Source organism: Poeciliopsis prolifica, unplaced genomic scaffold, assembly GCF_027474105.1.
Source record: "Poeciliopsis prolifica strain line A6 unplaced genomic scaffold, Auburn_PproV2 SCAFFOLD196, whole genome shotgun sequence".
Classification (NCBI taxonomy): domain Eukaryota; kingdom Metazoa; phylum Chordata; class Actinopteri; order Cyprinodontiformes; family Poeciliidae; genus Poeciliopsis; species Poeciliopsis prolifica.
Genome location: NW_026562571.1, coordinates 104,071 through 130,150, shown reverse-complemented (window position 1 = coordinate 130,150; position 26,080 = coordinate 104,071). Strand labels below are relative to the sequence as shown.

At 35.4% G+C, this 26,080-nt stretch overlaps 1 pseudogene; it reads right to left on the bottom strand.

Moving 5' to 3' along the window:
• Window positions 1–2,432: 2,432 nt before the first annotated feature.
• Window positions 2,433–23,178, bottom strand: LOC129356810 (pseudouridine-5'-phosphatase-like; annotated as a pseudogene).
• Between the last annotated feature and the right edge of the window lie 2,902 nt (window positions 23,179–26,080).

The following is a 26,080-nucleotide window of genomic DNA, read 5'->3' as shown; positions in this document are numbered from 1 at the left end:
ATCACATAAATTAAAAATGAATAAGCACATTCAATACACATGCACGGATCACTTTCAATATGCAGCGTGTGTAAAAATAATTCACAAACTAATCAAACCTGAAACGAAGGTCAAGAAGAAAATGAACTAATGCTAATGGATATCACTCAACTTCTGTAATGTTAGGTTTGACTAAGAGCTGCAGACTTTTTAACAGAGACAACATTCACAAACCGATGTTTGGGTTCTCTCCAGCTTTCACCCTGTGGAGGAAAATGTTTCTGTTTATAAGTATAGTTGAAACCAGATACATACACTGCATGACAAGTACCTTCAGTTGCATCCACACGTGTTATCAATATACCAATCGGAAGCTTCCAATGACATGACATCAAATATACAATTTTCCAAATTGTATAAAGGAAAAGTAATATTAGTGTCTTTAAACTTTTGACTTTGAGGAAAGTAATAAAAATTGCTGTAAAAAAAATCAGATTTTTCTGGATTTTAACAAATAGAAAAATTTTGGCAATCTTAATTGATCTAAAAAGGAAAATATTTATTCTGATTCCACGCCACAGTGAGGAAAAATGCATATATAAACTTCTGGTTTCACCTATAGGTTTGAATTTGATTTTAATTGTGAGTGAAATACTCAAAAGGAACTCAAGCAAAAGTGAAACTTTAAGTGCTCAAAAAAGTACAAATTATACTTAATTACAGTAAGGTGAGTAAATGTAATTAGTTACTTTCAACACCTGTAGATCAGATCATACCTGTTTTGGATTCAGTGAGATTTAGACTTAGCTGACATTTTTGAATTGTCTCTTTCCTCAAATGTAAGAATAAACTGAAGAAGTGTCTTTGTTTCGAGATAAGCTGTTTCTGCAGCTTCTTCATACCCACAGTTCAAAACATGACTGTTAATTGGTTTCTCTAGTTTACCTTTACATATGAGTGTTTGTGCGTGGTTGTTTGTTCTGTGTCACTCATGCCCAAGCTAAGTGAACCAATATCTGTTTCAATCACAAGAAAAAAAAAACTTTCATTCTGTAATATATGGCAAACAATAAACCCAAAGAATGCTAAGTAAAAGCAGAAAAATGCACATTTTATGCAAGAGGAGAAGCAAAAATCTGCCGTGATTGTCAGTTCCTCGAGGAAATGGATAAGAGTACATCAGAATCGGATCTGAGCGGCCTTGGGAAGTGATGGCATCATACTCACTCAGCTCAGCCCCCCCGTCGTTTTTGTAACAGTGTCGTGCATACAAACTATGGCAAGCACCAGAACAGATATAAGCAGAGATTAAAGTGTGTGGACAACTTAAAGTCGATTAAACAGCGAGCGGAGGAGTGGTGTCTTTGAAGATTGTTTCAGATGTTACCTGAACCATTTGTGCATGCAGCAGCTGCTGCCTCCTCCACTTTAAATTTATCTAATTCCCCTGAGAGACCCAACTTTGGACTTTCAAACGATGCCTAGTCGAACATCTCGATAAGTTCTACCTGTCTGGTACCCCTGAGAGACTTCTGACAACAGATTAAGCTGATCATATCTTAGAACTTATCCAAGAAGAAATCTATGGTTCTATTGACTCATGTTATCCATCGCTTTAATCTTTGATCAGTGTGGCGTTTATCTCTTCATGTGTTGCGGCCACAAAGGATTGGCAAACTTGTATATACTTGCCAGCAAGGTGCACTGAAAAGCATGAAACCCCAGAGTGAAATCCAAGAATTAATTTACATCATACATCAGTTTTTATTTAATCAGGAATCTGAGTAAACCCAAATCCAAAACAGGTAATGAAGCAGAATTAGTGGCGCTTTGATTGAGGAGCACCTATAATCCACACAAGGTCAAAATATGTATAGATGCTAAAATGTATGAATACATTATGATCAGTTTTAAAAGCATCAGATCAATTGTTTCTTCACATAAACAGTAAACCAGGCACATTATTATTCATGCGTTTACTAAATGTTGTTCAGACAACTTTTTGAGGTTTAATTTGAGTAACAGGATGGAGACGAAATGAGCTTTAAGTGTCTCTGAAGGCCAGGACGTCCAAAGACAAACACCAGGAGGTGCAAAGGTGCCTGCGTGTTTTTCTGAATTGAAAAAATGGCCTTCTAAAATCTTTTCTGGGTAGGATTCCTCGGTTTAACAGGTTTTATTACCAATGCGTCACATTTTTTAATTTTCCGCCCAAAAATTGTCATTCTGTTTTGTTGATTGTCAGATAACATAATTAAACATCTGCATCAGACTACATATGGCTATTGATTTAAATATACATGATGGCCTGTAATAAATCTCACAGTAAAACAGCCGGTGGTTCTATGTGGAACAAGATACAACCTTTTTGTCCCACTTTGCCACCTGTCCTCCAATATCACAATCACAAAAATTGTTATAATAAGATAATTGTAAAAAAACTGAAACTGTGGTAAAATAAATGTAAATTTACTTTAATCATCTTTAAAAATCATAAGGACAGGTTTACAAAAGCAATAGCAAAGAATGTTTGATTTCCACAGAAACAGCTTGATTTACATTTCAGAAAAGTCAACTTATTGTCAGATTAACTCCAGCGCTTTAACTCCAGAGGTTGATAATAAGATGGCAGTAAAATGTAAAATAAAACACTTAATCCTTTATTGCCCAAAGGCTGAGGTTGACTTTGAAAACTATCAGTACAACTTTTCCTCAGCAAATTAACAGAATTGTTTCTTTGAAAGGACGTCAATGAACTGAAACACAGAGGCAGGAGCAGCACTGCTTTGGCCTGTTTAGCTGTATGCAGGCAGGCCAAAGAGCTGCGGGTCAAACTCCTCCATGCTCCGCAGGCGAAGAGTGGCCCCCTGGGTGGAGCTGGGGGGCAGGTTGTCGTCGGGAATCATCACCACCTGCATCCCTGAAGCTAGCGCAGCCTTTACGCCGTTGGGGGCATCTTCAAACACCAGGCACTGAGAGAAAGAAATGCGACAGAGCTCATTAAGTGTTCCCGTCCTGCAGATGAAACAATTTCCATCTCAGTTAGGTTACCTTCGCATTCCTCTGAGACTTAATGTTTACCTCTGGTGAGTGGAACATCCATTTAATGGAGATTTTAAGGTCTGCTTCCTGTTAACTCACTACATTGTCTTTATTTACACTGCAGGGCAGTTAAGAGACTGGAGAGCCTCTTAAAATGTCTCTCTCACACACACACACAGACACACATGCATTACTTTATGTTTAGTTTATGAAAAACTGCAGTGTTTCAGTTTAGACATATTGGAACTAATGGATGATGATGATGATGATTCTGTTCTGTTTCTCAACCTTCACCTTAAATTAACTTTCTGACAGTTTTTGACTCTCTAGAATGAGGCAGAAGCAGAGGAATGTTGTACATTTTAATAAAATATATCCACCAAATTGCTCTGTGTTTTCCACACCAAGCAACAATTTGTAAATTGTATTTTACTGTATTTGATCAACGTCCCGATTCAGTCAGTAACTACAGTAGCTAATCTTAAAGGTTATGAGTTGCACTCAACAAATTTCTAATATCTTTGAATAAGATTATACAAAAGTTGTGGAAATTGATTATATTCACATAACCAATCAAATGTTTAGTTTACATATTAGATCTATGTTTGGCCATATTTAGACAAAAAAGAAAAAGAAAACACAAACTGTACAAATTGTACAGTTTGCACAATCAAATTGTACAGTTCAGCAATTGTTTATGCATTTTTTTTAAATGTGAAGAGTGAAAAATTACAGTTTGATGCAAAGACAGGTTTTCTAAGCACTCTTGTTCGACAGATTATCCATCTTCATGCTTTTGCTCACATCATCATCATACTAAAAAATATGAAATACTCTTTAAATCTTGCAGATATTTCTATACGTTTTTCAGCAAAATTTCTTAGTGGACACTGTTAATCTGTCCTCTTCCACTTTTAAACAAACTGTTGCAGAACCTGACTTCAACAAACACAGCTAGGATAGTTAAAGATCAGTTTGTAAATGACCTTTGAATTCAAACTTTTGATAAATACCAATCTCTGATGGTATTTATTCTGTAATGCAGCAGGCAGTGGAGAATTTCCTGTTTTTGTCTAGTTAGTGCAGTTGGACCTTTCAGCAGTCTCTGACAGCGTTGATCAGATCAATTTAATCAACATACTGCAGTGTGAGGGTTTTACACAGACCAGCCATAGAGACGTTGAGTAAATTTCAAAAGATGTTCTTAATTTATTACAAAAAAAAAAATAAATCAAAAAATAATTTCAAAATATAAATTGGGTCCAAAATTGAGGTCAACATAATAAACTACAACTCAGGTAGTGACATAGAGAACTCAAACAAGAACTGACCTAACAAACAAGACTTGAAAGCTTAAATAGTGACTGATCAGACCACTGCTACACACAAAGGGGATAATTAAACACACTTAACAAATACTGGGAAATACACTAAACCTTAAATTAAATAAATATTAGAACTGAAATTACTTGCAAAAAAGAACAAACATTAAAAATGGTCAAATTAAACTAAAAACCAAATTTTCCCTTCCCCTGGCAGGCAGATGTAACGACACACTGGGGAAGTTGACAGCCATATAAGGACATCAGCTGGAACTCATCTTTATTATTTCAGGCACAAGTCCAGAAGAAACTGGTAACTCAAAAATATTTAATTTGTTGCATTTAACAAAAAATACAAAGAACTGACAAATAAAGTTAACTAAATGTGTGCACTACAAATAGTTAACTAAATAGTCAGATTAATGAAAACAAATTTAAAGATAAAAATCTAAACTACTCAAAAGCTAATATGTAAATTAATATTAAGGAAGAACAGAAAACAATTACCATTACTGTCTTTGTGTGTCTCTGTCACATGCAGACTATTTGTTCTTTTATCGTTTTATGCCTGCTTAGGTTTTTATGTTCTGGCTGACTGCTGATTTCTCTTTATGACAGAAGTTTATTTCTGTCATAATCCAAATTTGTTTCTTTCATAAAAAAATAGCATTTCTTAATCCCCGGCAATGAAAACAGTTAACATTGATATTACGGAAGGACACTACAAACAGTCATAAATACCATTTCACTGATCTCAGTATACATGCATCATTCCTTAATTTACACTTATGAATTAATCAGAACACTATATAGCAGTGGTTCCCAAAGAAAGTCCAAGTCCAGGCACCACACAATGAGCAGAAGGCTAAGGCTCTAAACTGGTAGCAACTGGTCACAATCAAATAACTGACAGCAGACTTGACAGGAGACACACAAAGACAAAACGACTAGACAAGGAACACAGGTGGGATTAATTACACAGAGGGTAATCAAGGAAACAAGACACAGCTGGGAATAATCAAGAGAACAACATGGAGACTCAATAGACACAGAAATGTAAATGAATACACAGAAAAAAAAACTAATCCTTAAAATAGCATTGAGAAAGAAAGTACTACAAGTCATGTACGGGAAACAGCAAACATATGGAAGAAGATGCTCTGGCCAGATGAGACCGACATTTAAATTTTTCAGTCTTGATGTGAAAACATTATGTGAGATTGAGGACAAACACCCTCAAACCACCATCCCACTGTGAAACATGATGGTGGCAGTATCATGGTCAAAGCTTTTATTGTGGCCCACTTTTATCACATTTTTCTGTGGAATGTAAATCCAACTTTGAAATGCGCCTACTGATGGATTTTATAGGGTGGCGTGATACTTAACATGCTGTTAGCTGTCAAGCAAAAACTACAGCAAATCCTTGTTCTGCAGATTACGTCCTTAATATTGTCTGTGCACTTTGTGCATACGATCCAAACAACATCTTGACTAAAGTGGATTACAGCAGCTCATTTTCTGGCCATTTCAAATGCGTTTGGGTTGGTTACATCTAGATTTACTACAGATTCTTTTTTCTTTTGTGTTTCCTTGCAATACGGTACTGATCAGTTATGCGGCATAATTGAATACTGTAAACCTTTCCTACGGTGGCTGCCGTACTTTCTGCTTTAATACAAGGTTATGTGAGGTTTTTCCATGACTGTTAATATTTCTTTGTGAAATATCTGAAGTTTTATATATTTTCCTCAAGGATAGAAAGGCATCAAAATGATATAAACAGAAACATTCCATAAGTAGGAAATAAATAAAAATACATCCTAATTTGGACTATTTCTGAGTTATTATCGCAGGATAATCAGTCATTTTACAGTTTTGATTGTGTCTCTGTTGTGCTGGTTGTCTAAATAGTTTAAAGTGCTGCTTTCAATGCCGTTCCATCTTAAACATGCAGTAGATAAATTGATTTTCAATCAGTGTTTTGCACCAAAGACTTAATAATAATAATAATAAACACATTTTCACTGAGGCTCCATGAATGAAATAAGTAATTACTGATATGACAAGACCAGGGGATTTTGACACGGGTGGTGGGTGTGTCAATGTGGGCATGACATCATCAAGTATGAATGGGAAGATTATTATCCTGCTGGTTTTGTGTGTATGAGGAAGCGATGAGCAGACTGGTCAGTCGTTGCAAAGTTTGGAGCATGATAATCAAAATGGAATAAATCGATAATTGTGACAGAAGAAAGAAATGTTTTAGAGTTGATTGATACATGGACAGATGAGATTCTCCAAGTTTACCCAGTGCAGCCCTGTACCACCGTTAGTTTACCGTGTTTTATAATAATAAAAAAATGTGTTTAGTATTATTGAGTCTTTGGTCCAAAAACTAATTGAAAATTGATTTATTCACTGCATGTTTACTTCTGTTAAGGTTGAGATGAAGTTTCACATGAAAACAGCTCTTTAAACTATTCAGAACACAACAAACACAATCAAAACTGTCAGATGACAGATTACCTCGCGATAACTCAGAAATAATCCAAATTAGGATGTATTTTTATTTATTTCCTACTTACGGAAAGTTTTTGTTTATTTGATGAGTTTTTGGTGCCTTTCTATCCTAAAAAAAGATAAAACTTCAGATATATCACAAAGAAATATTAACATTCATGGAAAAACCTCACCTTATATCAAAGCAGAAAGTACGGCGGCCACCGTAGGAAAGGCTCACAGTATTCAAATATGCCGCATAACTGATCAGTACTGTATTGCGAGGTAACTTTCGCGAGGGAACACAAAAGTTTTGCAAGAGAATGCAAAAGAAAAAAAAAATCCCCATGTTCCCTACGGGGCTCCATAATTTAGCTTGCAGGTCCCCATGGACATACAAATCAATTTTTTTTTTTTCCTCAATATAATTTGAGAAATCCTTATAAAAGGATTTTTCCTGAAATTAAAAAAAAAAACATATTTTTTGTGTTCAGTAAATGTGGCAACACTAGAAAACTGATGTTTCCATTCAATGTGGTTAAATCTGAACAAGCAGAAAATTGTGCTAAGGTGCTCCAGTCATTACCCAAAGACCAACAGCGAGAACCGCAGTCAAGGTAAATCTTACAAAGTTTTGATTCAGGGGTTGGATATGACACATTTTTGGATAAAAGGGAACAAAACATCTTTTTCTTCCAGTTTCCAATTATCCACAACATTGTGTTCGTCTGTCAGAAACTAAATACACTGAAGTCTGTGCTTGATTTGTGAATAAAGATAAAGTTCAGGGAGTGCAGTAGCTGCCTCATGAAAATATATATGCAAGGAATATAAGTCAAATATCTTGTTTCTACTAATAGATAGAGAAAGACAGCAGCCATAATCACCATTGTCACTACAGCCGAGTTACATGACTGATACATGATGTAAAACGAACTCATAAATTTTTCTCACACAGAACACTCCATAATTATAGATGACAAAGTGTGGTTATGTGTTTATGATCTGCAAGCAGCAGCAGTAAATCAATGACAGTGACAGATAGCTCATTGCATTTTTTAAATGATCCCAGAGCCTAAGGTAGATTCAGGAACATGTAACATTCCTTTAATGATGTTGTAAAGAACACAAAAATACTTAGTATGGATGATGGACAGGAGAATCCAGGTGGAGTCAGAGGGTTTTGCCCTCATCCATGCCAGTTTTAATGTTTGCTGCAGCAATATGGATGTGACATGACATAGTGCACTTGACTGCTGTCTAGTCTCTCTCACAACAAAAACTAGGTTGAAAAATATAGATAGCCAAGAAAAAAGTAAATAAAGTCAAACAGAAGCAGAAAATGACATGACTGATATTTATGATTGTTGGATTATTAGATGACACACATCAATCATCCATACTCTTGAGAACCTATTCTGACTTTACATTGTCAGAATATTATGACCTGGTTAAGGGACATTGTAGGGAAAAAAGGAGTGAGTTTCCACCAAAAATGTAAAGATTAACTCAGTTTATTTTTTTGTAAATATCTGAAGTTAATCTAGATATTTCTGAGATCTTTTAGCAAAAATGTACTCCTGTGTCCGCATTTTTTTTTTTTTTCTTTGAGCCACATTGGATGTAATACAACCTCAGAACAAGTATAACATTTTTACAGCAGATTTTGAGAAAGGGAAGGTTTAAAAAACTTGCACTGTAAAAATAAAAGAATAAATAAGGTTGGTCTAAGGATTAAAATTTATAAAAACAAATACTCATAGTATTTGATAGAAATTATTTTAGAAGGTAAGCAAACATACTGGCTTTTAGAGGGTTAAAAGTCAAGAGTGTTACAAGTTGATAATATTTCATGAAGTATTTTTTAACATTGGAAAAACACTAAGATGTAGCACATTTTTATCCTTATGGTTAATCCATTACATTAAGAGTCAGAATTTTTTCTGCTCTTTTAAAAAACATTTCCATCATAAAACCACTGAGATGATCAATATTCCGAAATTCCTCTGAACATCCTGAACCACAAATTGAACCAGTAACATTCCACACCGGGAGCTTTAAAAAGAATCAATACAGCATTGCAGAATCAAAGAGGGCCTGGAGTGGAGCATATCAGATTCGATATACAGTGTTCCACTTCAGAAAACTAATAAAACATAAAATATATCAGTGGCTTGTTACATTTATTTCTATTTTAGGCATACCACTGAAGTGAAAAGTGTTAAAAAATAAAATAAAACTACATAAAAAATAAATATTTGTTGACAACCAGATAAGTTGGTCCCACTTATCTTTAATTGTAATTAGTCTGGTTCTTTATCTATCACCTCATTGTCATATCATGCTGCTCATTCTGGACATTTCAGCACATGACAATCGCAGAGCTAAAACAGGATCTAAAATCTTTTAAAACTTTAAGGACTTTAAGGACAGTTCCTAAAACAGTTCCTAATTAAAACCAGAAGAGATGTCTGGCTGGCTGGAAGCAGCAACCTAACGCAAGGTCAGACAGCCAGGAATGTGTTTGGGGTTATTTCAAACATTCTGCCTCTAAAGCATGGAACTTCAGGAATTAATTATGGATAATTTCTGAAGCTTGTTGATTTCTCAGCTCAGAAAAAGCGATCATTACAGAGCATCACGTGTATTGAATGGAGAAGCAAACAGTTTATCAGGAAAGACCTTTAAAGATTGTAAGTTGTTGACAACTTAAAAAGCTTCTGTTGCTCCTTAAATTCATGGTAAATAATATTGCATTGGCCATATTATTCCCTCTGATTTTGAATGATGTGCAGCTGGGAGGATTTCTGCTATTACTCTTTTATGTTCAGACAATTTTGATACATTCCATAACTGTGATAAAAACAAAACCTGATAGATTTTTATTGTATTTTTATTATTTTCCCCACTATTTTTTCCATGAGAGTATCAATAAATATCAGTAAATTTAAAAATATGATTAAATACACTTACTGTGAATATATATATATATATAATATATATATATATATATATATATATATATATATAAATCACACTTCTTTAAGCCAGTGTCAAATGGGAATGTTTTCCAAGGACAGTATTTGTGTTTGTGGGGCTATGACTGATGCTACTAAAAAAAGTAATATTTTTTATTTGTTTATAGTTATTACAACAGTATGAAAAAATATTGCGATAAAAATCACAGTCCATATCAGGTGAGATACATATAATTGTAACTCTAGGTAATGGGATTGGGTTCTAGGGTTTTCATACAAAAAGCAACATTGAATTAATTATAGAAAACTGCTGGACATTTAAATGTTAGCTCCAGTTTGAGTTTCATCTGAATTAAACAGCAATAAACAGCAAACATATTTTTATTAGGAGATAATGTGCCAGTGAGCCGAGTTTAAACAGAAAGCACATTCGGAGAAATCCTGAGACATCCCTGGGTATCCATCAAATATCATAATTGAGCTACAATGAATGCCTGGGAAATCTCACTGCTACCCAGCTTTTTCTGCTGGGCTCATGATCGTGGGGCCCTGCAGCCGGATTTACCCACTAATTTAAAGTCTGAGTGATAATGAATAAAGCTAAACAAAATGCAAGGACAGAGTGTTTTTTTTTTCAAGTAAAAGAAAGTAAAGTCAAAGGCATGGAAGTTATTAACGACTCACTAAATGTCAGAGCTGAAAACTTCCATCCTAAACAGTTTTAGTGTTATGTGGAGCCGGTACATATTTGTCTGATATGTACTGTAATTTATTCATGAATATCATTCAGTCAGCTTTGTACAACCACAGACAAAAATAATTATCAAATTCTTTAAAAGGAAAGAAATGTGCAACTAAAGGAGAAAGTATGTTTAGACTTACTAATGTGATATTTGTTCATTGAAGACTCCAGTTCCATCATTATAATTGTGACCATCAACATGTTCAACAACAACCAAAGCCAGAAATAAACACACTACCTTCCAACATAAAACTGCTAGATGGTCAAATGATCTGGACCTTCAAGTAAGGTGCTTTTTTTTTCTTTCTGCTGCTAGATAGCAGACCAGATGGTTTACATTTCTTAAAGAGGAAGTAGTATGTGAAATCAACATTTTTGAACTTTACATCATGTTGTATGTTGTTCCCTCATCAAAAACATGCCGTTGTTAAAAGGTTAGTAGAGGAGCCATGTTGTGACGACGTCCTGGAGGTGGATTTTCAAAAGAGCAGGACTTTTTAAGGAGGCGGAGGTCCAATTTCAAGGCATTAAATTATAAAATAAAATATCTTTTAAGTCATATTTGATAGATAGAGCATTTTTATAATAAGTGAATGTTTCCTAATTAATTGGGTGGCTATATAATGCCAGCTAAAAAATATAATAATGCCCCTTTAAATTACATTTTGTTGTTAGCATTTACAAAATGCCACAAAAATCCTTCGTAGCCTCTAAGAAGCCAATACACTGTTTTTATTTTCTGTCCAGGTGACATTTCTACTTCACAGAGTGAGTAGATTAGAATTAGTGCTTATGTTTGTTCGGCTTCTTTTAGTTTAGTTATTGGTAGGGAATAGAAAATCACTGATTGTTAATCAATTTCATTTCAGTAAATTCAAGCTCAAGTTAGTATTTAGTAGTAGTATTTCAATTGTTTTTAAATGAAATCGATGTACAGATATATCCTCAATCTGATGATAATGTACAGACTGCTGCCTGGAATGGAGGAAATTAGGAAACATTAATCTAGGAACTGTAATTTCATACAGTTAAAATTTTACGACAACACTTTTCCCATTTTATTTTGATGAATTTCAATAAAACGAACGCAGTATCTGGGATCCAGAAAGTCTCCTGAAAATCATAAGTGTTTCTTCCTTCTTTGCAGATTACAGTGAACTTTATTACATGAAACCTTTTCAACCTCTGATGGTTAAAGGAGGATGAAAGAGTAGATATGCACAAGGTTAACGTGGGCCTAGAATAATAGTTGCTGCATTGTTGCAGCATCATTATCTGCACATCTGAAGCTTTCATGGCCAGAAGGGAATTCTCTGTCTCTTTCACTCTGTGTGAAAACCTTCTCCTGCTTTACTAACGTTCAGTATAAGATTTGTAAATCACTTCTCCTTCATGAGGTCGCGCCTGGGGAAATTGCCTTTTAATGGAAGTTGTATGACATTACTTTCACATAGACCAGTAAGATGTGGTTAATTTGAAAAACATTATGTTCTGATTAAGAGCTAGTGTGATAATTATGACTTTCTTACCTGTCATTTAAAGTCAGACGTGAACTGCTTGCCTGGAAATTCACTAAATTTTTTACATTTGGAAACTATATGAATGGATAAGGTTTGAGATGTAAATAAATACATCACTATAGACCAGTTGTGTCAAACTCATTTTCGTTTTGGGCCAAATCAAGATCATGAAGGCTCTTAAAGGGCCGGTTGTGCCAGAATGTGTTGATAAACCTGTTCACAAACTGTTAATATGTCAATAAATTCTTAAAATTACAAAATATTATTGGAGATCTTTTCAGTCCCTTCAGGAACTAATAATAATGCAACTTGTTTATTTACTCGTTGTATAAATCATGGACTATAATCATACATCAACTAAATTCTCAAGAAACTGGAAGGATTGATTGATATAAATTGGCAGTAAACAGATAAAACTGCATTGATATGATTGATAATATAATATTTAATCACACCTAGGTTTTAGTCTAGTCTGTGGAGGGCCACATAAAAAGCTACGGCGGGCCTGATTTGGCCCCGGGCCTTGAGTTTAACACATGTGCTATAGACAGTAATCAATAAACAATATTATTACTGTATTTTATCTTCTGATACTTTGACAAAGTTGTAGAGTCAAAAGAATAACCAGAAGAATTGTACGACAGTCTGTAAAAGAATCATGATATAACAACACACAGCCCCAGGAACACTTAATTAGTTTCAGAAAGGTCAATTGTACTTAAATCTAAGTGGGAAGTCAGTATAAATATCTGAAGTTCTAAGTGCTTGGAATAGCTAGTGTCTGAAAGCACAAGAGAGAAATTTGGGGAGGAAATGCCCTAACTTTGCTTTGTTAAACTGTGAAAAATTGAACACAGCAAATTCCAGAACTACGAAACATATCATAATTAAAACATAAATCATGTTTTGTTAGAATAAGTGATTAGTATTGTGTGCATTGTGAAAGGAATTGTGAAGCAGTTTTTTTTAAATGCAAAATGTTTTATTCGTATTAAATAATGTTCCTTTATGTATCATATAAATGTAATGTTTTTTGTATCACAGTCAAGGTGTTTTTCTGTGCAGCTGAAAAAGGTGTACAACTAATGAAACAAGATGCGTCTACTGAAGTAAGTTTCCCAGGGTTGCTGAACTTTCCTAGACCGGTAGTCTGGGAACTTGTTGTTCTTCCCGTGGCCTTCCCTGTGCTGTGATGGAGTATTTAGTTTTCGCATCCCGTAGACATGACAGTGAATGAGCATACAAGGTTCTGCCTATTTTTCTTTGTTTCTTTTGTTTGGTCTTAGAAGATCGAGTCTCCGCCTCGGTAGCAAGAGAGGTGAATAAAGTAACTATGTAACATTGAGTTTGTTAGAGCAGATTTTAATTTTCGCCTAATGCAGTGTGTTGTTGCTCTCCATCTGAAGATGTACTAAAGATTGTTTTGCTCCCTGACTTTTGTCTGGACCTCACTCTGAATTGTGCACTTCACAGAATTCATTGAATGTCCGCAGCCTGCTGAGGGATAACTACTGGGAAGGTTTATCAAAACAAGAAATAGTACATAAACAGAACATAATGTTTTTCAGTGTTGAACCTATAAAGACCACTTCCTAATTACACCCGATTTAAATATCTGGATCATCAAGACTTCCCCAGGTGCAACGCGCTGTATGATTAATGACAGACAACCAACTGGTTCCTTTGTGCTCTCTTCATCAGTCTGAGCACAAACTAGTTCACTTTAATTTTTTATTAATCTTAGTCCAGCCTCTGAGCAAAGCCTTTGAAATAATCTGCCCTCACTAACGGCTTTGGAACAGTGTGAAAGACATTCACTTTTTAATCAACCTAGACATAAGAAAGTAAAGGACCTGGACTATGAATTGGACTTAGGACTGTCCTTTGACTGGACCATTTCAACACTTGACTGTACAGATGAGTCTAAAACTAAATTATTACGACACCAGAACAGAGGGCACACTGGGCTTTTCAGCAAAAGTAGCCCATGCCTTCTGTGAAGTATAGAAGTCGAAGTGTTATGATTTGGGAATATTTTGCTGCAGAAAGACCTGATCAGCTCACTGTTACTGTCTCCAACATTAATTCTGCTGTGTATCACAAGGTGTTTCAGGAAAATATGAGGCCAAGTGTAAAAACAGCAAAACTAAACACGAACTGGGACCTTTCAAAATGGCAACAACCTAAAGTACACCAGCAAATTCTCTAAACACTGGCCAAGAATTAAGAGTCAAAGTCAAAGCCCACATGTGGATTTCACGGAAATGCTGTGTGAAGTTGAAATAATCTGAACATACAAGACACCCTTCAGACATCTCCAATTTAAGAGAAGAGTGGGGCAAACTATTAGAGCTGCTAGATGGAGACAAGAAACATCTTCTTCCAAAGAAGGAAGGACTGGCAGTGAAGACATAGTAGGGTTTTCTAACCCTACTACGTCAAGATTAGTAATTTGTGTTTACCTAAAATTAATTTCCAGAATGTCTCCATTTGTAGACATCACTATTGTTCAGTTTTCTCTACCTCATCACCTCCTGTGGCTTCCGGTGATAATTGACTTTTCAACAGAGTTGAATCAGAGAACCTGATTACTCTCCACGCTGTATGTTTACCACTTCATGACTTCTCTTAATGTCCTTCTATCAATTCTTCTGCTAGCAGTTTTCCACTGCTTGCTCTTCTTTTTGTTCCCTCCACCTCCTCCGCGTCTCTTGTCGCTCATGCTTTATTCTCTCTTTTCCCACAAAGTGGAAGTCAGAGGGTGACGTTTCATCTGTTATTCCACTAAACGCTGCGTCAATCCCCCCTCTGAGCTGCAGTTTCATATCTCATCAAGAAAAATGCCAGTTTTTACTACGGTTGGCTGCGGATTGAAGAAAAAAAATCAGGTGCATCATTCCGCAAGCTGGACCCATTTGCAGCAAAAGCCTTTCATGCAAGAGGATTTAGCATGAATATATCAGCCATAAGCCGAGGGTCTCTTTGCATAAATGCACAAAACCTGAAAGATTAAATAACTGCAACATGACTATGTTTGTAAGTTACAAATATAGACCTTTATGCCATCATCGAGGGAAATTTAACTGACATAAAATCAGACTAAAGTTTTCTTGTTAAAACTCAGGATAATCAACTTACAACATCACTTACATTTGTTACATGACAAAATATGGTAGTTACATTTAAATGGTTTGATTTAGAGTTAAATGCTGGTAATTTGGTCCAGTCCTCCAGACAAACCTGGTAGAACTTTGTAAGCCTCTTTGCTCACACACTTTTGCATTTCTGCCCTCTCATGTTCTCTTGGACTGAGATGACAAAAAAATAACAAAAATATATTGAAAAGCTACAATAAAAAGGGAAGTCTGGGCCTCCCTTCTGAAACTGCTACCTCCACGACCCGACCCCAGATAAGCGGAAGATGGATGGATGGATGGATGGATGGATGGATGGATGGATGGATGGATGGATGGATGGATGGATGGATGGATGGATGGATGGATGGATGGATGGATGATGGATGGATGGATGGATGGATGGATGGATGGATGGATGATGGATGGATGGATGGATGGATGGGATGGATGGATATGTAAATAATAATCTTTTAAAAACAATTATTTGTGTTTTCTTCGGTTAGCTTTGTCTGATTATTGAAGTTGTCTGATAATGTGAAATATTTAAGTGAAGAGAAAAGTTAAAAGACAGGACTGTTTAATGAATATCTCATGAATTTATATAATGCAAACTCTCATATTCAACAAATGCTGCTCTTCTTTTAGAACTAAATGCCAGTGACACCAGCACTTACCAGCCACCCTTTTTATTGAATATTTTAATCAATATTCTGGGTTTTTAATAAGGGGATTTGTTCAAATTAACATCAGACTGTCATTTCTGCCTGCTGTCTACAGTGAACATTTCCCCCTAAACTAGGTCATCCTCACAGTTATTTGGTTCTTCTAGGAAAATATTTGGCAGCTATTTTAGCCTGACTCAACAGAGCAAAAGGCTTGCTGACAGTCTGAACACGCGTCTCAAAAAGCATCTGAACCCAGAAAGCTTCACAGTTTTGATCAAAGTGCTGGATGTTAAGTGGATCTGTGTCAGTGACATAACGTCCCGCTGCAACGCAGCAAATGGAACAAATTAGATGCAAATCTAAAAAGGTGCAGGGTGACGCACAGGCTGCTAAACTCAATTAAAACGACCAGATATTTTGGACACATGCTGATATGTAGTTCCAGATCTATTCGATTTACTGACACAGTCGGGTTAGGTCAAGGTATATCTGTTCATATGTATTTTTAATCTATGTATCCCACCTAGGTGCGCAGAAGATCCACAGAGCAGAAAATGATTATGCTTACTTCAGAAATCTTCTAGGCACTAAAAATAGATGTAGCGCTACTGCTGGTTATCGAATCATTTTTCATCATGTTTTGTTTTCTGACATGTTTAAAGGAAAAAACTTTGGGCATTACAGCCAATCAATGGCAAGAAAAATGAATGGCACTGCTGGATTGGCCAGTCAATAGCATATGAAGTAGCATTGCGCTGAGGTACTCCTGCTTTACAAGATGTTTTTTATAATTTAGATATGCTGTAAAAAAAATTGTCAAATAATTTGGAGCTGCGTTCCACAGAAAAATCTGCAAATACTAAACCATGAATAGAAATAGGGTCCACTGTAGTTGAGTTTGCTAAATTTAAATGTGATCTTTGGGCGTGGAAAACTATTTGACATGCATAAAATAATATTTTTAAGATTTTTAAATATCAGGGTTTTAGCCCTGATATTTGTTTTGTCCTCCAATTTTCTACCTTGTTTTAAGGAACCACTCTAAGCCATCATCAAATGCAAAGATTGGCTAAAAAAATTTAACAAAATGAAAAATTCTGAAGAAATTAGGATTTTTTTTTTTTAATTGTGAGTCAGGATTCGGAGAATGAATGGAACGGAAGCAGTAGAGGTCGACGTAAAAAAAATCCCATCTTGAATTTGGTGAAAAGCTTGTAGAGAAATGTCACTGATGGGTCAACACCAGAACCTCAGACGTCCCTCAAGTTGTTGCTTTTAATAACGGAACAGGAAACAAAAGCCCAACATCAATTTCAAAGTTCATCACCCACAAAAAAATTTTATTCTCCCTTTGCAAAAAGCCCTTATGAATTTGGTAACCTCGGTTCACAAAAGTAATGAAAAGCTTTTTGTGGGAAGCTTTACACGAGGCGTTTCTTAAAAACAAACTCATAAAATACATTTGATGGAAATCCATAACACACCACACCAACGCAGAAAGTTATCTTCAACACACAGAATCAGCAGCTGACAGTCTGAACTGACTGACTGTAGCTTTAAAACTTTAAAACTTTTCCCACTGCTCTCAAAAACTTTTTATGGCACACAGATTTCTGTTTCACTCTGACATAATTGTGTTTGTTTCTCAGCAGAGCATCAAAAGAACTCAGATACTGATTCTATCTGTAATCTGGAGTTCCTACCTTCTCTGGTGAGGCTGGGGGCTGAATCTGCTGGCACACCAGAAGGAGTCGGGCTCAGGTTTGCCGTTCTTTACGTCGGGATCGTCGCCCAGAACAATGTGATCAAACAGAGCAAAAAAGTTTGTGTGTGCACTGGTCTTCATCTTGAAGGTCACATCAGCTGAGCTGGTTGCCACAGCGATGGGGATGTGGTGCTTCTTCAGATGGTTTACAAGTTTCTCCACACCTGGTTCATGAGCAGCAAAATGAAAAATCAGGTCAAACAGGGCTGGTTACAGAAAACCACACAAACTTTCTCTAAATGTTTCCAGTTCTGGTCAGGTGTTTCTGTCCAATCTTCATGGAAGTAAGTGCAGTATACATTTCATAATTTGCTTCCAAGACAGAATAACTTTAGATACATTTCCATTCACCATATGCAAATTGACATTTTGAAAGTAAATTTGTTTAACGGAAACATGCCAATGTACCAAAACGTAAGCATGAAAAGGTTTGTGTAGACATATAGGTGGAAATGTGTATTGATCTTACAATTATTTATTGAAATATTTAAAACATGGAGAATGGGAGTGGTAAATAAGACAAACCTGGCAGAAGTCTGGCCGACGGAAAGAGCCTCTCCTGTATTTGCCTGCTTTCCTTCAGCAGCTCCTCAGCTGTCATGGGAAGATCCAAGGAATCCTGGATAATCTGGGCGGCATCCAGAGCCTTTTTTCCCATCACAGACGACTTCACATCCCAGGTGTACTGCTTTCCGAAGCGGTCGCATATTTCTTGGAAAGACACTGTGTAAATTCGTTCTGTGTCTAAAATAAGAAGACAAAATGAGACAAAAGATCTCATCTGAAGTGTTGCTACTTACGGTTCACTATAAAACAGACATTTGGTTTCCTGCCACAGTCTAGTTTCAGGGAAATGGCTACAATACAAACAGATCTAAAGGTGGAAACATACAGAAATAAAACCAGCAACTTTAACTTGGGAAATAAAATGGATATAAAGCCCAATATTTTCGGACAGTTAAATGTATACATGATTTGAGAGATATAATTTATTGTATTTTTCGGACTACAAGTCACATTTTTTTTTATAGTTTGGCTTGGGATGCGACTTCTACTCCGGAGTGACTTGTGTGTGGAAATTAACACATCATTATGTCATAGCACATGTTATTTTCACACTAAATCGCAAGAGGGCACTCTAGTCTTGTGTTATTCTACCTTTGGAGTTAGCAGAGTTGTTTAAAAGTGACACCGAGGACGAAGATTTTATTCGATTTAGTGATTTGAAGTGACACGGGTGGTTTGCTAAACTTGTTAGCATGTTATTTATGCTATAGTTATCTGAATAACTCTTAATATGTTAACATACCAGGCACGTTCTCAGTTTTGTTTGTCACTTAACGTTAGCATACCGTACAATTATTCAGCCTGTTGTTGCCTCTATTCTATTTTTATTGCCTTTCAAGATGACATGTCTGTTCTTGGTGTTGGATTTTATCAATTAAATTTCCCTCAAAAATGCAACTTGTACTTTGGTGCGACTTATATATGTATTTTTCTTCTTTATTATGTATTTTGTAGCTGGTGCGACTTATACTCTGGAGCAACTTATAGTCCGGAAAATACGGTCATATTCACATAAAAATCAACAATAACATTGACAATATGATTTAAGGCAATAATTATTTCTGCTGCAAACAATATGACATTGTTAAAAAAAAACATGGTACTGAAAAGCAGCATTTAGCTGTAAACTGGATTTTGATAGTAAAAATAACTAAGGACAATTCTGTGAAGTTTACTTGCACTTTGAAAATGTCAGTTCTGCTCATTGTGAAAAATCTTTTTCATCTGGTCTGAAAATCAGCTGCTTTGAAGACATGCTAATGCTTCAAAACAAAAAGTGCTAGCTTAATGGAGTTATTTTAGTTTCCACACCATGACTGCACAACACTAGAACAGTATATTAGTGCCATTGAAAGTAAAAGAACAAAAATTGCTATGGAGTAAATTTCAGACGAAAAAAAATAAACATATTCTAAATATCGCAGAATTTTTTAAACTAAAAGTACATTTTTAAAAAGTGACAAATCTGAAAAATTTAATTTTCCATGATTTAAACTAGCATACATTTACTACATTAAAACTAGAATATTTTATATTTTATCTACAATGTCTACTACTTAATAATTGGGGGTCTTAACCAATAAATTTTTGATGGTTTTTATGTTAATTGCAGATATAAACACTTGGAACTATGAGACTCTATAAATATATTTAAAGGCTGGGAGACCTTTGTTTGCCCGTAGGATCTGTGTTTGTAGCAGTAGGAAGCTGGGTAGCTGCAGGACAAGCGTGACAAATGGACAACAGATGCCAGTCAGAAAGAAAGTGTTGACACTTTAGCAGGAGAATGGATCAAAGACGAGAAGTCCTGAAAAACTCTAGTTTTAGGCCCAGAGAAACAATAAACAACTGTGTTTTCATAACCTCAAGAGATTCACACACAGGATCTTCAGGAGCTACGAAGACGTGCTTGAAGACAACAGCTGCATAGATGCAGGATGACACCATTGTTTGAGCAGAGACTTGTGACTGAAATCTTGTAGCAGTATTCACTGTTTGCCACTCCTTCTATGCGAATGATTTGTAAATAAGCAACGCTTCAATGTAATAAATATGCAATTGTATGAGAGCACATTAGAACTGGCTTGGAGACGGAGATGGCAGATGTCCCTAAGCTGGTTCTACATTCAGTCTTATTGCATTTAAACTTCAACTTTTTCGCTGTCATTTTTTATTTAATGTTTTATGAAATGTTTTGGGTTCAGATCCAACAATTTTTATTAATTGCTCTTATATTTTCTTTCTTTCTTATGGTTGTGACTGAATTTTATTAAAAAGTTCACTGTAACTTACACTATTGTCAGCTATAAATCATGAGTCATGTCTGTTTTTTTTATGCAGACAACAGATGAAAATCAGCCTCTCTGACTTAACTACTATGTATTCATGTTGATTAATAAGCATTGTTCTCTTTATATATAAAAAAACATAAGTTACATAAAAACACCAAGAATGCCCTTTATGGTCTGAAATCAGTCTGGGAAATTTTGCTAAGGAACAAGTTTTTTAACCAAACTGGCTGCTGATCAGTTTGAATGAAGTGGAAGCATCGACATTTTATTTGCTCTTCTTAAAATTTTGTTTCATTAAACTGAAATGTATTATACTGTAAAATAATTATAATAATTATTTTTTTAACAAGTTTTTTTTTTTTTATAGAAAAATTGGTGCAAGCCTGTAGTTAGCAGAGAAACAAAATGAACAATCCACCACTTTTTAACAGCTGGGGAGGAATGTCATCACAGCTCTGAGCTCCATCATCAAAGACAGCACTGACTGGGTATCAGCTCCATATGGCCAGACTAAAACTGGATACTTCAGAGATCTGCCACCTGATTAAAGCCAATCAGTTAGTCTTTGTTGATAGATAGCTATCAGGGGAAAGCTTCACACAAGGTGAAGATTAGCATCCGACTGTCAGCTTCCAATTTGGTACATAGGTAAAGGGCTATTTCATTGCTTTTGTAGTACAAGGACTAAATCAGATCTGTGGTGCCTTAAGATTTAGAACAGGCCAAACCTGGACTGAAATGGTCAACACTGATTACAGGAGTCTGACGAGATTTCACCACACAAAGTCTTATCAGTTAAAATGGCTATTTTTTTATTACCTCAACTTGAGGTCCATACCTAGCCTTAAATAATTGTTGCTATATCATAGGTGTGTGTTGAAAAAAGGTTTACTGCTTCTTCTGACCCCTTTTCTTTCTTTTGGAGAAACTAGCTCCATTAATTTATTCCATCTTGAGTTCTCCTTAGGAATCAGGTGTCATGCTGTGATAAAGCTACACAGTACATTATGCAAAGTATGAAAAAAAACTATTTCCATAGATAATTTTGCTTTCAGATTTGGCTTATTGTTTGATTGGAACAGACCAGTCAAACTGAAGGTTTTTCAAACATTTATAGTAATAGATAAACTTGTGTATTTTTTTTTTAAATCTCTGGACCACCGTAGAAAGTTTATTTATCTAGCACTTTTTCAGCAACATGGCAGTTCAAAGTGCTGCTCTCATTAAATTTCAGTAACTTGGTTTAGAATGTAAAACAGATTTTATATATAAACTCGCTATAATCACTGTGATATATTTTAAGCATTTCAGTTCAGGTCATTTTTATGATTTGCAATTCATGAAAACCCAAAAGTGCATTTCTCCAAAAATGTAGTATGCAATGCAAAGTTGATTGATAATACTTTTGCCACTTTCTGTCCTCCAAATAACCAACAGCACTGATACCAGAAAACTCACCTAACCTAAACCCCCAAAATCTAAATCAAATCAAATCAAATTTCATTTGTAAAGCATATTTCAGTAGCAAAGCATTCCAAAGTGCTTTACATCATCACAAACAAAAACAAATTCATGCAACATAGAATCAACAATCAAAACGTTACATTAAGTCAAATGCCATCATTAAATTCATAAATGATTATGTTTCAAAACCAACTCTAAACAGGTTTTTAGTTTAAATTTAAAGGAAGACAGTGTTTCAGCTGTTTACAGTTTTCTGGAAGTTTGTTCCAGATTTGTGGTTCATAGAAGCTGAATGCTGCTTCTCCTTGTTTGGTTCTGGGGATGCAGAGCAGAACCAGAAGACCTAGGGGGTCTGGAACGTTTGATACAACAATAACAGATCTTGAATGTATTGCGCTGCTGAATCGTTCAGTGATTTAAACTAACAGTATTTTAAAGTCTATTCTCTAAGCTACAGGGAAGCTGGTCTAGGGACTTTAAAACTGGTGTTATATGCTCCATCTTCCTGGTTTTAGTGAGAATGCGAGCAAAGACCATCTATGAGCTCATTGTAAAGATTACACCAGAAAACAACTATCATCAGCTCTATGTCATGCTGCACTGATGCATTTTTCATGCCAAAAGAAATCAGACCAAGTGTTGATGCCCGATACAATAATTAGTCATAGACAAACACTCACAAACTTAATACAGTACACCTCCACAAGTGTTTGTAAGACATAATAAACTAACCATATCACTAAATATAAGCGGGTTTCAATGAATTAGTCCAGTCAATCAGGAACTAAAATTACTGCTCAATTAGATTTTAATTTATTAAGGTGTAGTTCAGATTGAGCTGTTCCGGTTGGCCAGCTTCCCTAAACATCAAACTGAACAAAGACTTTTTTTTGTTCTTTATAGCGCCAACTCATTTATGAAAAATAATCCGAATTAATTGTCGTTCTCAAACAACACAATATTCTTGTCTTTCTTTTTAATACGATGTGTTACGTTAATTTTGCGCGCAAACGCCACGACTGAGTATATTTTCCTATGGCGTTCGTTAGTTGTGGTTTTCACGGCTGCAGACAGAGTGAACGAGCTGACGTTCGGCTCAGATGACGCTGTTTAAATTAAAACAACAGTTGTATTACCGAGTAATAATCCATCCATCGAAAATGACATGGCTCACGGGTTTGTAGCTGTTGACTGAAGTTGACATGTTTCACCCCGGCGTAGCTTCGCGCATGCGTACTACACACTGGAAAAAGGAAACCAAAAACTTTACACGGACCCGCAGGAATGGCGCGTGAAGTTGTTAATCTCTTGATATTAACCAGTTCAACTGACAAACACTTGCACTTCAAACTATTATTAATGTTAAACTAACCACGGCGTGTGGGTTTGTTTTAAATACATCTTGGGCACCTCAGGGATAGTTTTAGTCGATCCAATGCAATGTACACTGGGAATGCAGTCTGTTTTAGTATTTTTACTGGAAAGTCTAACACTTTTGACAAATGCTTACTTAAATATTTATATATAAAAAAAGAAGTACTATATTAGAAATAATAATGATTAAAATAAGTGACAATATGCACATACATTACGTAATTAATTAATGTAAATTAGACATTAACTTCTATATTCTAAAACCCGGAATAATATTGGTGGGGTTTTTTTAATCTTTCTTCAAATTCAGAAGTTCAGACACATTCCCTAAGTTGTTTGAAAAACAATCATACTGAATGGTTGAAAGTTGAGGAAAATGAAGGAGATATTGTGGACCATAAAGACCTATCACATCAATGAATTATGGCTGACAAACATAATTCTTTACCATGACTGTTTCTTTGTTTCCATGTGGAAATTAGTATCTCTCAGAAATGCAGCCTGTCATTCCTTTTTAACCGAAGCATCTATGTTTTCAAATTTTGAATGATGATATTGTTGTTGAGTGAAAGTGAGCCTATCTGTAAGTCAGTGCTGCTGCCATTTGCCAGGACATTTAGGTAAAATACATTTTTAATCTTAATGAGTTTCTATCCTGGTTGAATAAAGGTTGATGATGATGAATTAAATTTCAATCACCCTTAAGTATCTCTAGGTGGTAAAATCATTATCAGCTGAATTAATGATCATAATGCCTGTCCTTTACTGCTTATTAATGATCATAATGTCGTCTGGGGCTGGCCATAATTTCTGTCTGGTCTCAGAACTTCTTATCTCGCTTTCGTTCTCCACTTTGGGAGGTACTACTTCGACCTAAATAGATATATAAATCTTACTTACTGTAGCTGTATCTCTAAAAGTATGTGAAGTAGTGAACTGTATAATAGATTTACAATGGGTCAACACAATAATAAATAGCTGAAAAACAGCATGGACAGACAAGCTGGAAAAAGTTGATGGAAAGATGGATGGAGCTAAATCCAGGACAATCCTGAAAGGAAACCAGTTAGAGGCAGCAGAAGACTTGAGATTTTACTGAAGGCTCACTTTCTAAAAGGACAACAAACCAAAACAAACAGCCAGAAATACAGAGGAATGGTTCAGATCAAAATGGATTCTGTCCAGACTGAGATTCTGCAGCTAGACACCAAAACAGTTTCACAAATGACTCATTTTTATTTCAGACGGTTGAATTTTTCTTTCCATTTCACTACAATGTATTGTTTAGTGTTGGTCTATTATTTAAAATCCATTTTTTTAATTATTAAAATTTTACTGAAATGTTACAAATGATGGAGATGTACATCTTTTTTGTAAACCCATGAGGCTCTTATGCCCCCACCATCAGTTCATCTCAGAAATGAGAGCATCAACATTTTCTTCATAAGTAGAACAACCTTCACTACTGATAATAGTGAAGATAATAAATCTGAAAACATTGATGTTTACCAAGTTATCCTCCAAGGTCAGATGGAAGTGCTGAGCAGAATGAGAGGGAGAAGCAGCACCTTGTGAATGAGGGGATGGCTTTATCAGTAGCACACACACCTCTGATTTTTCTCTGCAACACTTCTCCCACATTCACCTTTGACTCATCCTATCTCTGTTTGCGTTAACTAGGTGCTCCAAAGGTAAAGTCCCTGTCAAAAGTAATAAGCACAATGAAAGTTGATAATAATTTGATTGGTTTACAGGTTTTTCTCCTCCAGCAACCTGACACGCCACATTCGCTAAATTAATCGGTGGCCCTTAGCTAGCTAGGGGCGACACAATTAATTCTGAGAAGAAGGTTGCTCCAATTCTAAGGTGTGAATAATTTAAAAACTGATTATGACAAAAAGCATCAGTGTTGCAACAAATGAAGCAAGAGAGGAAGTCAGGCAGAAATGTGTTGATCATGTAAATCAGTTAGTTATTACAAGTATTCAACTACAGTGAGACATATATTTCTGATGGGAAAGCCAAGAGAATCAGTGACCGTTAGCTCAAGATATGCTATTAACATTTTGGTCATCCTCTATTAAAGGACATACAAGTTGCAATCACTTCAACATCCAACCATAGTAAAATTAATTAATAATTGTTCATGTTAATTAAATTTTTCTCTGAAGTAAAAACCAATAGCAACTGAATTATATGAAATGTTAACAGAGTCAAATCTAAATGTGTGTCAAATAGTTATAGTAAAATGAAAGTATTGTCTACAAACTGTAGATATAAATAAAACTTTTATTTAAAAAAAGTGAGTGCGAAAAATCAAACATGCAAGCAGTTCCATTTTGTATATTTTGAGTCAGAATAACTACTCAAATGATTGACAGTTAAATGTAGAACATGAAGCAGTTATGGTTTTGTATTGAATTTTTTTGTCAATATCATTGATAAAATATATTTCATATTGGCCTCAAATTTAGCAGAAATCAATGTGAAAGGCCAAATATATTGTAAACTACAACCTGGTAAGTTGGACAGATGGACGGATAAAATAGTTTTATTACAGTTGATTGTCTATTGTTCTGCTGCTGGCTATGAAATCAATCATGCGGAAGACTGCAGACTTGACAGGCAGGATGAGCCTTCAACTGATGAAGAAGTAGGTTGTTCACAGACTGCTTTAGAATCCAAGTTTATTTATGGAAAGTTGAATGAAAGGGCAAAATGTTGCAAAAGAA